The sequence below is a fragment of the Brachyhypopomus gauderio genome, chromosome 2, assembly GCF_052324685.1.
Source record: "Brachyhypopomus gauderio isolate BG-103 chromosome 2, BGAUD_0.2, whole genome shotgun sequence".
Taxonomy (NCBI): domain Eukaryota; kingdom Metazoa; phylum Chordata; class Actinopteri; order Gymnotiformes; family Hypopomidae; genus Brachyhypopomus; species Brachyhypopomus gauderio.
In genome coordinates, this window is record NC_135212.1 from 45,414,512 (window position 1) to 45,426,904 (window position 12,393).

At 38.7% G+C, this 12,393-nt stretch overlaps 1 long non-coding RNA gene across 1 annotated transcript; it reads right to left on the reverse strand.

The window, feature by feature from the left end:
• Positions 1-291: 291 nt before the first annotated feature.
• On the reverse strand, positions 292-6,804 carry LOC143508421 (uncharacterized). The gene is made up of 2 exons (XR_013129345.1): positions 6,671-6,804; positions 292-1,654 (listed from the first exon to the last, which is right to left on the reverse strand). It is a non-coding gene; the product is annotated as an uncharacterized LOC143508421 (long non-coding RNA).
• Positions 6,805-12,393: the final 5,589 nt, after the last annotated feature.

Consider the following 12,393-nt stretch of genomic DNA (forward strand, 5'->3'; position numbering starts at 1 on the left):
ATTTAAGTCCACCTGAGGTAACTTTTTGTTTTCCAATCCTGCCTGTTTAAGGGTTAAGCAGCCATGGGTTTTGTGAGGGCAAATATGTTTTATATCTATTTAATTATTGATTATACAGCGATAGATGAATATGTTTAACATGTTTAACAGTGATTCAGTGTGAGGCAAGAAACAGTGCTAGCACATTCAGTTTCATCTCACTATCTTTTCCAGTACTAGAGAGATTTTGCCTCCCACCTGATGCAAGTGTTATATACAAGGATGTAACAGGAACAGAAGTTGATGCATGTATTCAGTGATTGATCGATTACTTTATTAATCCCACAGGGAAATTCAGTTGCAGAAGCCCTGGTTACAGAGTGTGAAGGTGTGGAATGTAAACACGGTAGCATTAAGTCTAAAAATCTAACAAATTGCAATGTGAAAATATGCAAGACAGTATGATATATTAAACATTTGAGTAAAAATATGTGCAAAGTGCTGCAATAATATCAGTCCACTGTATAACAGTATAAGAGTTCGGGTGATTGTGCATTGTAGTGGATGAAGACTGGTAGCAAAGTTCTTACAGTAGGTTTGAGTACAAAGCATCTGGAGTGACTTAGTACTTGATAACATCCTGACACAGTGCAGATGAGTTGTGCAGTGTGATCGCAGTGCGTATAAACGATGGCTGGTAACTGTTACAACAGAGCTGTGTGAGTCTGTTAATCAATGCACTCAGCTGTCTGACCAGTAAATTATGGAGGGGAGGTGATGTCCAGAATAGCAGTGAGTTTATTCAGTGTCTTCCTTTCTACCACCACCTCAAAACTGTCCAGAGAGCAGCCTAGGATTCACTCAGCCTTCCTGGTCAGTTTGTTGGGCATCTTTGTACCTTCTGACATCACTGGCAACAACAGATTGATAGAAGACCATCATCACGTTCCTGCATACATAGAAAGACCCGAGCTTCCTCAGAAAGTAAAGTTTGTTCATCCCTTTCCTGTACACAGCCTATGAATTGGTCTTCCAGTCCAGTTTGTTGTCCAAGATGACACCCAGGTACTTTTAGATGTCATCCAACTCAACATGCTTACCCATAAAGGTCGCGGATGCGGTCGTGGTCCTCTTCTTCTATAGTCCACCACCATCTCCTTGGTCTTATCCACATTGAGAAGCAGATTGTTCCTCTCGCACCATTCAACGAAGATGTTTATGATGTGAAGATGGCATGAGTCTTATCTGTACTGGAAGTCGGTGGTGTACAGGGTGTTGAGAAATGCGGAGAGTACAGCTCCCTGAGGTGCTCCAGTGCTACTGACCAAGACTTCAGACCGGTGTGCTCCAGGCTGCACAAACTGTGGTCTGTCAGACAGATTCAACAGCGACCCAGGTGATCATTCAACTTGTCCGCTTGCATTCTATCCATCTTCTCTCTCAGTCTGAGGAGTTCAGCGGTGTTGAGTGCTCTTGAGGAAATGAAAGCAAGTGATTCTCACTGTGGTGTTGTTCTGGTTCTGATTGGCATGCACCTTCTGCAGTATGTAGATCACAGCATCATCCATGTCATCCTGCTGCCGGTGAGTCCACAGGCAGTGGCTGTGGGCTGGGACGAGGTGACGTAGTGGGGGAGATCCCTCTGCAGCTATGGGGAGAGGGTGTTGTGCTGAACCTGTTGAAAAACATATTCAGTTTACTGGCTCTGTACAGACTGGGTAGCAGTGACTCACCTTCACAGTCCTGGGTTACACTATCTGTTGTTACACGTCAGTGAGACACCTCCACCTTCTGTGTGTCTCTGTATGCCCTCACCAACTGAAAGCTGGCAATGAAAACGTTTGAGTGCGGGATATCAGCGTGCCTCCATGTCCCAATCAGAATGCCCAGGCCATCCACCTTATTTCCAAGAGACCACCACACATTCCCCATGATAACAGATGGAATGAAGGGCTCTAAGATCTCCACACGTATGGTTTTGCTGCAATATGGGAACCATTGATAAATGATGTGAGAACTGGAAAGCCAAGGGCTAAGGCTTCCATTTTCTGATGGACAGGTATATGGTACAGTCCCACAGATTACTGGATCTGTAATCTAGGGGTGCACATAATTCATGGTTTTAGTTAATCATTTAGTAGCCATTCTGTCGACTTTATTTGATTGAGAATGATTCTCAAATGATATACAGTGAGGATGATCCTTCATGGAAAAGATATATTTGAAATGCATTGCCAGCCTCTCCAGGAAAATTCACAACATAAGTCAATGTATGGTTTGAAAAAAAATTCTGTTCTCAATTCATTGATGTATTTCCATGTGTGTCATTTCATATAATGCATGATGTCCTTGAGGGTGTGGCTCAGTATCAGGCCAGATTGCTTCTTGGCTATCTAACAAAACATTTCATATCAGATCAGAGCTTATTTTCCAAGATGTATGGTTGTGATTATATTTTTTAAAACAAAAAAACATGTTAACATGTTCCACAAAGATTCTTTAAGACGCACTGGCAAAGGAATTGGTTTGAACTCTATCCAGATATTGTGTTTTGTGAAAAACAGCCTACTTTTGTTTGGTGACATTATTCCTGAAGGAAACAAAAACTGGAATTTGTTGCTTTTGTTGCTTCAGATAATTTTGGCCCTGTATTAAATGTGTAGAGTATGAGATTTGAAGCCAAACATTATTTTAAATGTCAAAAACATAACCAAATCGCTTGCTAGAGAGCATCAGATGACTGACTTCTGGGAAATCTTCACCCTCAAACAAAATGAATATGGGCCAATTAATTTTTCATCAGGCATAAAAATGTAGTAGACAATGAAATGGTATTGTCAAAGATGCTCTAGTTGTGTCAAATATGTGATATACTTTCAGTTGAGGATCACATTTATTTATTGACAAGCTATTCATTCACAGTATTCCAAAGGGAAGAAAAGAGTAATAAAAATGTCTGACCTTAAATTTCATAAACCGTTTGATATTCAAAGCATGTATGATGACGCACATGAACATTTGCACATTATATCTTCATGTTTTCATTCAAAATCAAGAATGACTGCATGGCAGAAAGGGCAAAAAATAAATGTTATTTAAAAAAAAATTGTTTATTGAAATTAATTTTCACTTTTTCAGTGTATTGTCTTAGGGAGTGAAACTAACACTATTCAAATAGTAAGAAATGCAGTGTTAAATAGTGCAGTGTTACTTTCTAAACTCTAAGAGATACTTTAACTGTATTTTGCACATTGAGAATGATCTCTGGTGTAAAGCTGAACTGGTTTCCATCCACAGCTGATGAAGGACCTCTGCTTCTGGAGAATGACTGAGCTAAGATGGAGACTACCAAATACAGACTGACAAAATGGTAATGGATAACCAACCCGACATAGTAGGAAAGACAAACAGCTGGACATCTCTGCTTTACTTCAGTTATTCTTTATGTCTTAAATGAAACACTCATAATAAATATTGTTTGTTTTGTTTAAACCCAATGCTCCAAACCCAGGTCGATCCAAGTATCACGAGTTGACGAGCATAGATATTTATAACATTCCACAATAGATAATTAATAAAATGTTAACAATCAAACTCTTATTAAATGTTACGAGTTTAGGTTAGGATTAGTGTGAGGTTTTTCCTGCAGCTTAATTGGAGAATACTAATTTACTTACATTTTGGTCAGATCACATTCACTGAACTAAACTTAATGCTATTTTAACATAACATGTATGAGTTGTATTGCCCTCTAGCCCACTACTATGCGCTATATCCTAAAACTTCAGCAGTCGACCAAAGCGCCTGTTTTCATGGTCATATACCAAGTGTCCGCTCGACTAATACAGCCATTTTTTTTTCAATCAGGAATCATCTTTAAAAGCATTCGCTTGCGGGGATAGTTTTGGGAATCGTTACTGAGCGCAAGTGCATATACCAATTTTAATTGGCAATGTTGACTACTTAATACATTTTAAATATACTAACTTTCTCGTCCATAGATTGCACCCTTTTATAAAGTAAATCATCTTCAATTGGGATTTGTAACCCTGTTTTGGACATACACGCCTACTTTGTTAATCCTGTAAATACATATTTGATAGGCGTTTTCCTTGACTGACCAGTACTTTTGGGTCGCTCTGTCTTGATATCTGAACATTATTCACGTGGGCCTGATGTGTAATTCAAACGAGGATAATTAGTTGCGGTGTCTATTTGATGATAAGCTGCCAAGATGTCATTGCGTGCGTGTGATTATCCTGCAGTCCCATAAACGAGCACACTTTGACCTAATAAGCCCCATCAAATTCACGGGGCTGCTGTTCTGTGCGAACACAACACAAAATCCCTTCGAAGATGACGTGTCCTTTCCAAAGGAACCGAGCTCACGGGGCTCAAGTGGGGAAAACCAGAAACGCAGCCTAAATAACATTGATCTCGTCTCCTGTGCACACCAGGCATATGTCGTTTAGTGTCTGGCTGTAAAACTTTATAGCAAATGGAGGGTTAAGTTGTCATGGCTACAGGTAGCCTGTATGAGTTTGGCTGTAAGACTGTCTCGCCATTTGGCTGGGTCTTGAGGTTGTGATAGTGATTAAGAATTAGAATGCAAAAACAGGGCTCTAGTTTTATGTGTTTTGCTTTCTTTCTATATAAAATTCAAGGTGTCGAAGATTCGACGTAGGTCGCCCTCTTTGGCTAGGTTTACTGCAGCTGGCCAGACCAAAAGCTAAACACTAACTGTGCAACGTCTTGGCGTTGTCAACGTCAAAGGTTTTCTTTGGGCTGGGACCTACAATAGTCTGGTTGTGTCTGACTTTTACAGTGACAGCAGTTTGATTTAAACATAGAAATACCAGGATACGTTATTATAGCCCATGTATAGCCCATGTAGACCGTGCTTTTTTAGCCCATGTATCGGTTTCAGTAATTTGTTGCACAGGCATGCATTCCATAACCTTTAATTATTTTAGATTTGTCTGAATTTTAGGCGAAGTTTAACTAATGATTTGCATGCATTTTAAGTATGCATATGTTATGTTAGTAAATACGTGTTACTGAGTCATAAACTGACCTTTAAGAACTGGCCTTGTCTAAGAATGTTATCATACAGAGAAAATCTTCAAGTTAACTACTTAATAAACCATCAATATTAATATCAATATCTGTTTTTCAGTGACTGACACAGAGGCACTGAATAATTTAATACACTGTTAATGTTTTGCGTGCTATTGATAAAAATAAACAGTCGCTGTGGTTTCAGTATGGATTTAAATTGGATAGCGACCTCTGGAGGTAGCGATGTATGCCATCGAGCACCCACAAAACGATTTTTATCTTAACATTTAATGATTTTAATGTCAGGTAATCCTAGTCATGAAATCATACAAGCGAAATACAATTTTACACAAGAAACCACTCACAGTCTACACCATCCAAGACTTGGCATTTATCTCAACAAACTATATATTTAAACATGTTGAGATAATGAAATAAATTGTGTTTTCTAATTAGAAATTCAGCGAACAATAGATAATAGTACTGATAATATTGATAATACTGGCGGATAATACAGATAAATACATTGACGATGAGAATTTTTATTTATTTATTTATAGTTTTTAAGATTTAGGGACATAGGCTCGGTGTGTATAGACTGATGTTATATTTATCAATTAATTAAAAAAACTCTTTAATTATCAGATACTTTGAGCACTCTAGTAGGCCTACTACTACTACTACCACCACTACTACTACTACTACCACTACTACTACTACTACTAATTACCTACTACTACTACTAATAATAATAATAATAATAATAATAACAGTAGGCTAGTAATCATCTGTACTATAAGTTGTTAAGAAAATCTTTAACTCGTTAACCACGTCCAAAAATCGTACTGTATCCTTATCTAACACGTTATTTTGGGGTGGACAATGATGGTTGGGCAATATTGGTTGTAGATTTCATAGACATTCTCACAGAATTGTGGTAAATGTATTTTGATTTGGCAACTTGTGTAAGGCCAATTTTGTGTATGCCTATGTTTATCTGAGCTATTATTATTATTTTTATAAACTATTGAGGTTTAGAATTTGAAAACTCATTTAAAGGTTAGGGACAATACTGTACAACCTATACAACCTTTAAAACCCCTTAAAAATCTAAGAACATGTAACTGTATGAACGTCAATTAAAGTTCAACATGGATGGTGAAGCCATCAAGGAGAGGAGGAGCTCGCCCGTGAACCACAGTCGCTTTTACGCTTAGCGCAGGAGGAAACTTCTGGGCGCAACAACTGAAGAACGAACCGGGTGCGACCCTTGCACCTTTTACAAAAAAAAAAAATAGAAAGAAGCAGCGTAGCAACGTCGCGCTCTGAAAGGTCCGTTTTCGCGCCCAACGTGGTTAACTCTTTCGTTAACCAAAACCCTTTAACGTGGCACAAGAATCCTGTCCTGATACGGACTGTCAAATGCAGAATAATTGGACCATCGTGTCAGGGAGTCCAGACAATAAACCAGTATCATCCGTCAGCAATATTAGGAAGCCAAGCCTCTTTGGCGGAACCGAACTAACCATGGAGGTAGCTGGGAAGAGTCGCATTTGAGCTCACATCGGGTTCCACAAGTCAGCGCGTATCTCTTTAGCGCATTAGGTGGACAAAACGACAACACCTATCTTACCCTGGATTCGCGTAGACGCACTTTTCTTTCCTTCGGCCGTTCCAGACGTCCCAGATTTCAGTCGACTCCTGAAAGATTGACTCCGTGAAGTGCACGGTTCCGTTTCTGGCTCTATGCTCGCGGAGCCTTCCTGTTACCCCGGACACAAACTCCTGGCGACGCACAGCACCGCCGAAGCTCAGCTGTGCGTATCGCCACCACACTCCCACCAGCTGTAGCCTACAACCTGAACCTCCCCCGGCTTCCTTGTCCGGAGTCTGGAAGCAAGCTTATTAGCCATTCATTTACATTAGACTGCACAGAATGTCCAACTCAGCGGAGTGAAAACAGTAGCAATAGAAGCACCATCATCACAACTATGTTACATGTCATTCAAAGCAACGCAGACGGTACAGAGCCGCTTTGTTAATCGCAAGACAAACCTTTTACAGAATTTCCAGTGGACGAAAAATACTCCTTGAGACAAGACGCGAGGTGGGTAAGCAACATTGAAAGCGATCTAATCCTGAATAAAATCTTTCCTGTTTAATACATAAGATTTTGAATTCATCTGAAAGTAACAGTTGCGATAGCAACGGAGAAACTGCAGGAAAAATGTAGCATAGGCTACTGCATGAGATAATCCCAGACAGACTAAACTGCACGAGTTATTCCCAGAGAGACTAAACTGCATGAGATAATCCCAAACAGACTAATCTGCATGAGATAATAGCAGACAGACTAAACTGCCCTATTATATAATGCTTCTGAGAACAGAAAACAGCGGAAGTCTCCATTGTGAACTGGGAGTGGAGGGGGCCAGGTGTGTTATTGTTTTAGGGCAGGAGAACGTGAAGACTAATCTACCCAAGATAGATTAGAAACATGAGCTATTCTGGATTTATTTAATAATTTTCATGTCAAGTAACTACTGCGCCTAATTTAAGCGATCAATTTACCACCAAACTAAAAACATTATCAAATGACGTTAGATAAATGTATTTTTAGAACTGCTGAGTGAATAAAAAATGGATGTCGTTGAGGAGAAACCCATCTCATTTCATTTAAATTTAGTTACACACTTTAACGGCATATTTTTGTTGTTTTCTGTGTTCACATTTGAACCTTGTCCCAACATACGCGTTGTTAATGTTAAAAATACGCCTACGTCTTTGTTTTCATTTAGTTAATCTATCTCGCATGTTTGTTAGATTATTTTACTGTTTCAAAATCTTTGTTACTCTTCGAGCTTACTGTAGCTTCAAATATAATGATAGTTAATGAAGGCCCATGTTATAGCTAACTGTAGCTTCAAATACAACGATAAATATTCAAGGTTCGTGTTATGTTCTTCTTTCTCTTATGGTGCAAAATATTTATTACAATATAGTCAGGTTGCAAAATATAGTTATTTCAGTGTACTATTTTGAAACCAAACCACGCTATTTAAATGCATAAATAAATACTTACATTTACATGTTTTGTAAGTGTATCTGTGTATTTAGTTTTCAAGTCTGCGGTGTTATTTAAATCGGGTACACTGTTGAAAATATTAAATTGCTCTTTTCGAGAGTTTTGAGACTAAGACGTTTTAATGCCGTAATACAACACAATATTTATATCACAACATATTGCCTATTCGAGTTCATGTATAGTTCATATAGATTGTCAAGACTCTTTGATTACATTTTAATTCAAGACACCTTTAACGAACCTTTAATTGTCTGCACAGTCCTTCTGTACTCAAACTTTTTTCTCATAAAAAAAATCATTCTAGCATCATGAGAGTCCCTGATTCACACACATATAAGTTCAGTAGTGAGAGGCTAATGAAATTATTCTCCTGTCATAAAATGTCTGTCACAGCCAGATATCCTTCCGGTGCATATAGAAGACTACGTCTTGAAAGTAAAACAAAAACCTTTTTTTCTCGTGTTTCAGCAAAAGACGTGACCACTGAGGACGCTAAAGGGACCTGTTGTTGGCAAAGACAGGGAGCAAGAAACGATTCACTCACTTCAAACAGCAAATCCTGGAACTTTTATCTTTTCAACATGTACCTGACTCGAGAGCGCCGCCTGGCAGATACGCCGCGTTGACGGTCTTGGTGACCGCCAAGTTAAAATCTGATTTCAGAATCAAAGGATGAAACTAACGGAAATGATTCGAGGCCACAGGAACGAGTTTCTCCCTTTGATTTGTTGAAGAAGGTGATTGGATACGCTACTGAGATTGTACCCAATACTGCAACGCCTCTGATGGAATATTGTTAACACTTGTTTGATTATCTTAGACACGACGGATAAATTGTAATGCAGATATATGACACGAACATTAGAGGTTTTCCATGGTAGGCTATGTTCAACAGAATGCTTGGCCATAATTGTTTGATATCGTCTTTCAGGGGACCCACAAAGTTCACTTTACTAGTTACACTTTTTCTTCTTCCAAAATTATTTATTTTAATATCCTCAGCCAGAATTGTTTACAGTTTGTGAATGTAGAACAAGAGAAACAAAAATAATCCAAACTGTATTAATTATGTATAGCAAAAACAAATAGATCAGCACAGGGAGAAACAGTAGCACAATAACTTAAACACTTTTGTAAGAAATGCGAAGTTATGCTCAAATAGACACGTTTAAGAAATCTGAAATACCGTTATGGTCAGTTTCTATTCGTCAAATGGCACGCATGTTGTGGTTAAGCGTAACTGGATGTATATTATTGTTGGTGGTTGACAATTTGATTTGAGTTTGATACAAAAATAAAACGTTGTGTACGTGATCGTAGTGGAAATAGTATCCGTTGTCGGCCATTTTGATAGATATGACTTTACAAGTGTTTTGAGTTTTGTGTTGACATATTTCATGGGATGTATGTCGATGTAACTCACATAGAGAAACTGGTTCTGTCGTTCAGTTTTCTACTTTTCTAGTTCACCCAAGTGCACTTTTTAATTATTCAATGTGCATTCCGTTATCGGGTTTTGAAAGGACATTTCATATTTATATTTTACACGCCTGTTCGTTTTTGCACTTATACGTTCTTTAGGAATTTGATCTACACTATAGACAGGAGATTGATCTACACTATAAAGACGACAGATTAAACAGGCTCAAACTCAAAGGACGTTTCTGTATTTAAATTATGATCCAGTGCTGTTGAGATCATAACGTGTTTGGCATAAGTATGTCGAAATTTAAAAGTGAAGTTGCAAACAACATGATGTTTACGGGTCCAGTAATTCTGCCTGTAGAACACAGAGCAATATGCTATATGCCTTGATGAATAGCCTACCTGTGAAAGTACCGACTAACAGAAACGTTATGTTGTGCATTACCCTTTTTTATCTTAGAGAGGATGAAGAGATTTATCTTGTTCTGCATTTCGAATTGAAGCTATTAGATTTCCACAGTTTGAGGTTGTACAATATCACTCCGAGTTATTGTCGTAATCATTCTTCTATTGTTATACGTTAGGTTGCTTTCTGAAGCAAAGACAAAATGTTTTCTGTTATTATGCATGTTTTTTTTTCATTTTTGCCTGTGCTGTGGAGTTAGAATTTTAATGTCTCGAGTGTTAAGAAGAAATAATTCAAAACATGTGCGGATACTACGCACAAAATACAGCTGCTGCCCTTTTGTCTGAGTGAGAGTCTACGTCGTCTGTGCTTTTGGTAACCGCCATGTTTAGAGCCCATAATTCCCAACGTCATTGGCTAGGCAAACCTCCCTGTTTTAACTAGGGGCAATAGAGTCGCTTTTTATTACCTAGCTAGGCGCTTGTAGTCAAACGACAGGATGTGCTTGTGAACTTAAATTACTTTATACCGGTTACCTGCTTTGAACAATAGTCCGAAATTTAGGCGTCGTAAATTAATTAAACAATGCACGCCTTTTAACAAATCCCTTATAGAATCAATTTTCTGTATAATTCATTTGTGGTAGTTTTACTCTGCACTAACACACGATTCTCTACACTGAAATCCGAGTATGCAGCTCACTGTCTCCGCGCCTACTGGCGCGCGGCCAGGGCTTCGCCTTTGAACGCGCAGAAGGTCAAGCTGCTCTGTGATTTAGGTAGTTTCACGTTGTTGGGGCTCGACGTTTAATAACACAGGAACCTGAAACTGCCTGAATTACTCCAGTTGATACACATCAATGCTCTGGCATAACGAATTGCATTTACAACGACGATTTTCTCTACTGATGGACTTTAGCCAACGGATGCAAAATTGTTCCAAAGCCATCTTCTTCTATATAGCTAACCTGTTGCGCACAAAGGCCTGAGTTGACTTCTCCAGTACTTTACTTTGCGAACAGCAATTAATTTGCCACTAAAATATGAACCAGGAGCTTTTCATCGTGCATGTGCTGTAAATCTTCATACGTAAACATGACATTGGACTTTTTTTCATACTTACGCAGGGTTACTTTTACTCCTCGCGGGGGTGTTGGTGAAAATATGTCGAGCGCAAGTTCAGCAACTTCAATAAACTTAGCAGCTTCAAAAATCTGTTAGAATATATTTACAGCTATAACATCATTAATTGTCAGTTTAAAATGCCCACATAGTTAAATATACATTTTATACATTATACACTTTTATGCAATTCTGTGTACTTTAACAAAATAAAATCTAATAAATAAAAAACATTAAATTTCAATCACTGAATCCTGTCCGTTATTGGTAAGGTACGACCTAATCCTTCTTGACTTGATCTTCATCTGTAGAACACGTTCATCAGCGTCTTTGTCTATCCACGTACTAATGTGAATGAGTACCTGTTTTCACCGACTCTTATAGATGAGCAGCCGTCGCGTCACAGTTGAACTGATCATGTGCGATGTGTCTCTTAGATCTAGTTTTTATTTTATGTAAACGTGAATGTAAAATGTAAAATCCAATAGGCACTCTGGAATAACTTGTCCGTCAGAGAAGCTGACTGAGTGTCTCCCTTCCCAAATCAATCGACGTGTTCACATTCCACAGTTCATTATTAGAATTAGTGCCTGCACCGCAGTATTGTTGTTTTATTAAGTAGCTATCTCGCTGTGCTTCCACAGAAGACGTGAAAGGGGATGATAAACACAGCACACATTTGTGGCGACTAAATTCTAACTACAGTCACAATGTTGCACTATGATTAATAATTCACGCTACTTCTTGGTAATGTGGCGTGTAGTAGCTTGTAGCAATAGCAACGCTTAAACATGCAATCCCTTTGTTAACTACATTTGCCTTTACAGGTAGGGACAGAGGACACGTTTGATAATAAAATAAACATATTCGGCCTGTTAATATTACCGTTGTCCCAGACGTGATGAAAACAAATAGCAGGTAGCAAAGTACAACGAACGAGCAAATAAGCAAATAAATAAACTAGTCTTGCTGACTTTACTGTAGTGCAGTGAGAACCCCTGTAATGAGTCGTACAAAAAAACGTTATATTGACACCCTTTCCGATCGTTGACAGCTGCCCAGCGAAGCAGGGGTATGACATTCTCATAGTAGTAGAGGCTTTATGGAAGTTAACACATTCCAGGAAATGGCCCACGGACGCAGCGCATTCTAACATGGATGAGAGGTACAGGCCGCTCCGGAGGAAGATGTGTTCAGGAAGATGTACCTTACAATAAAACGTACAAGTCTAACCTATACGTCACCGTTACTGCACTAGGCTTTAAACCTGCTATTCAAGGGAAATCCCCCGCAACGCGCTAAAACGCAACTTTATGTCA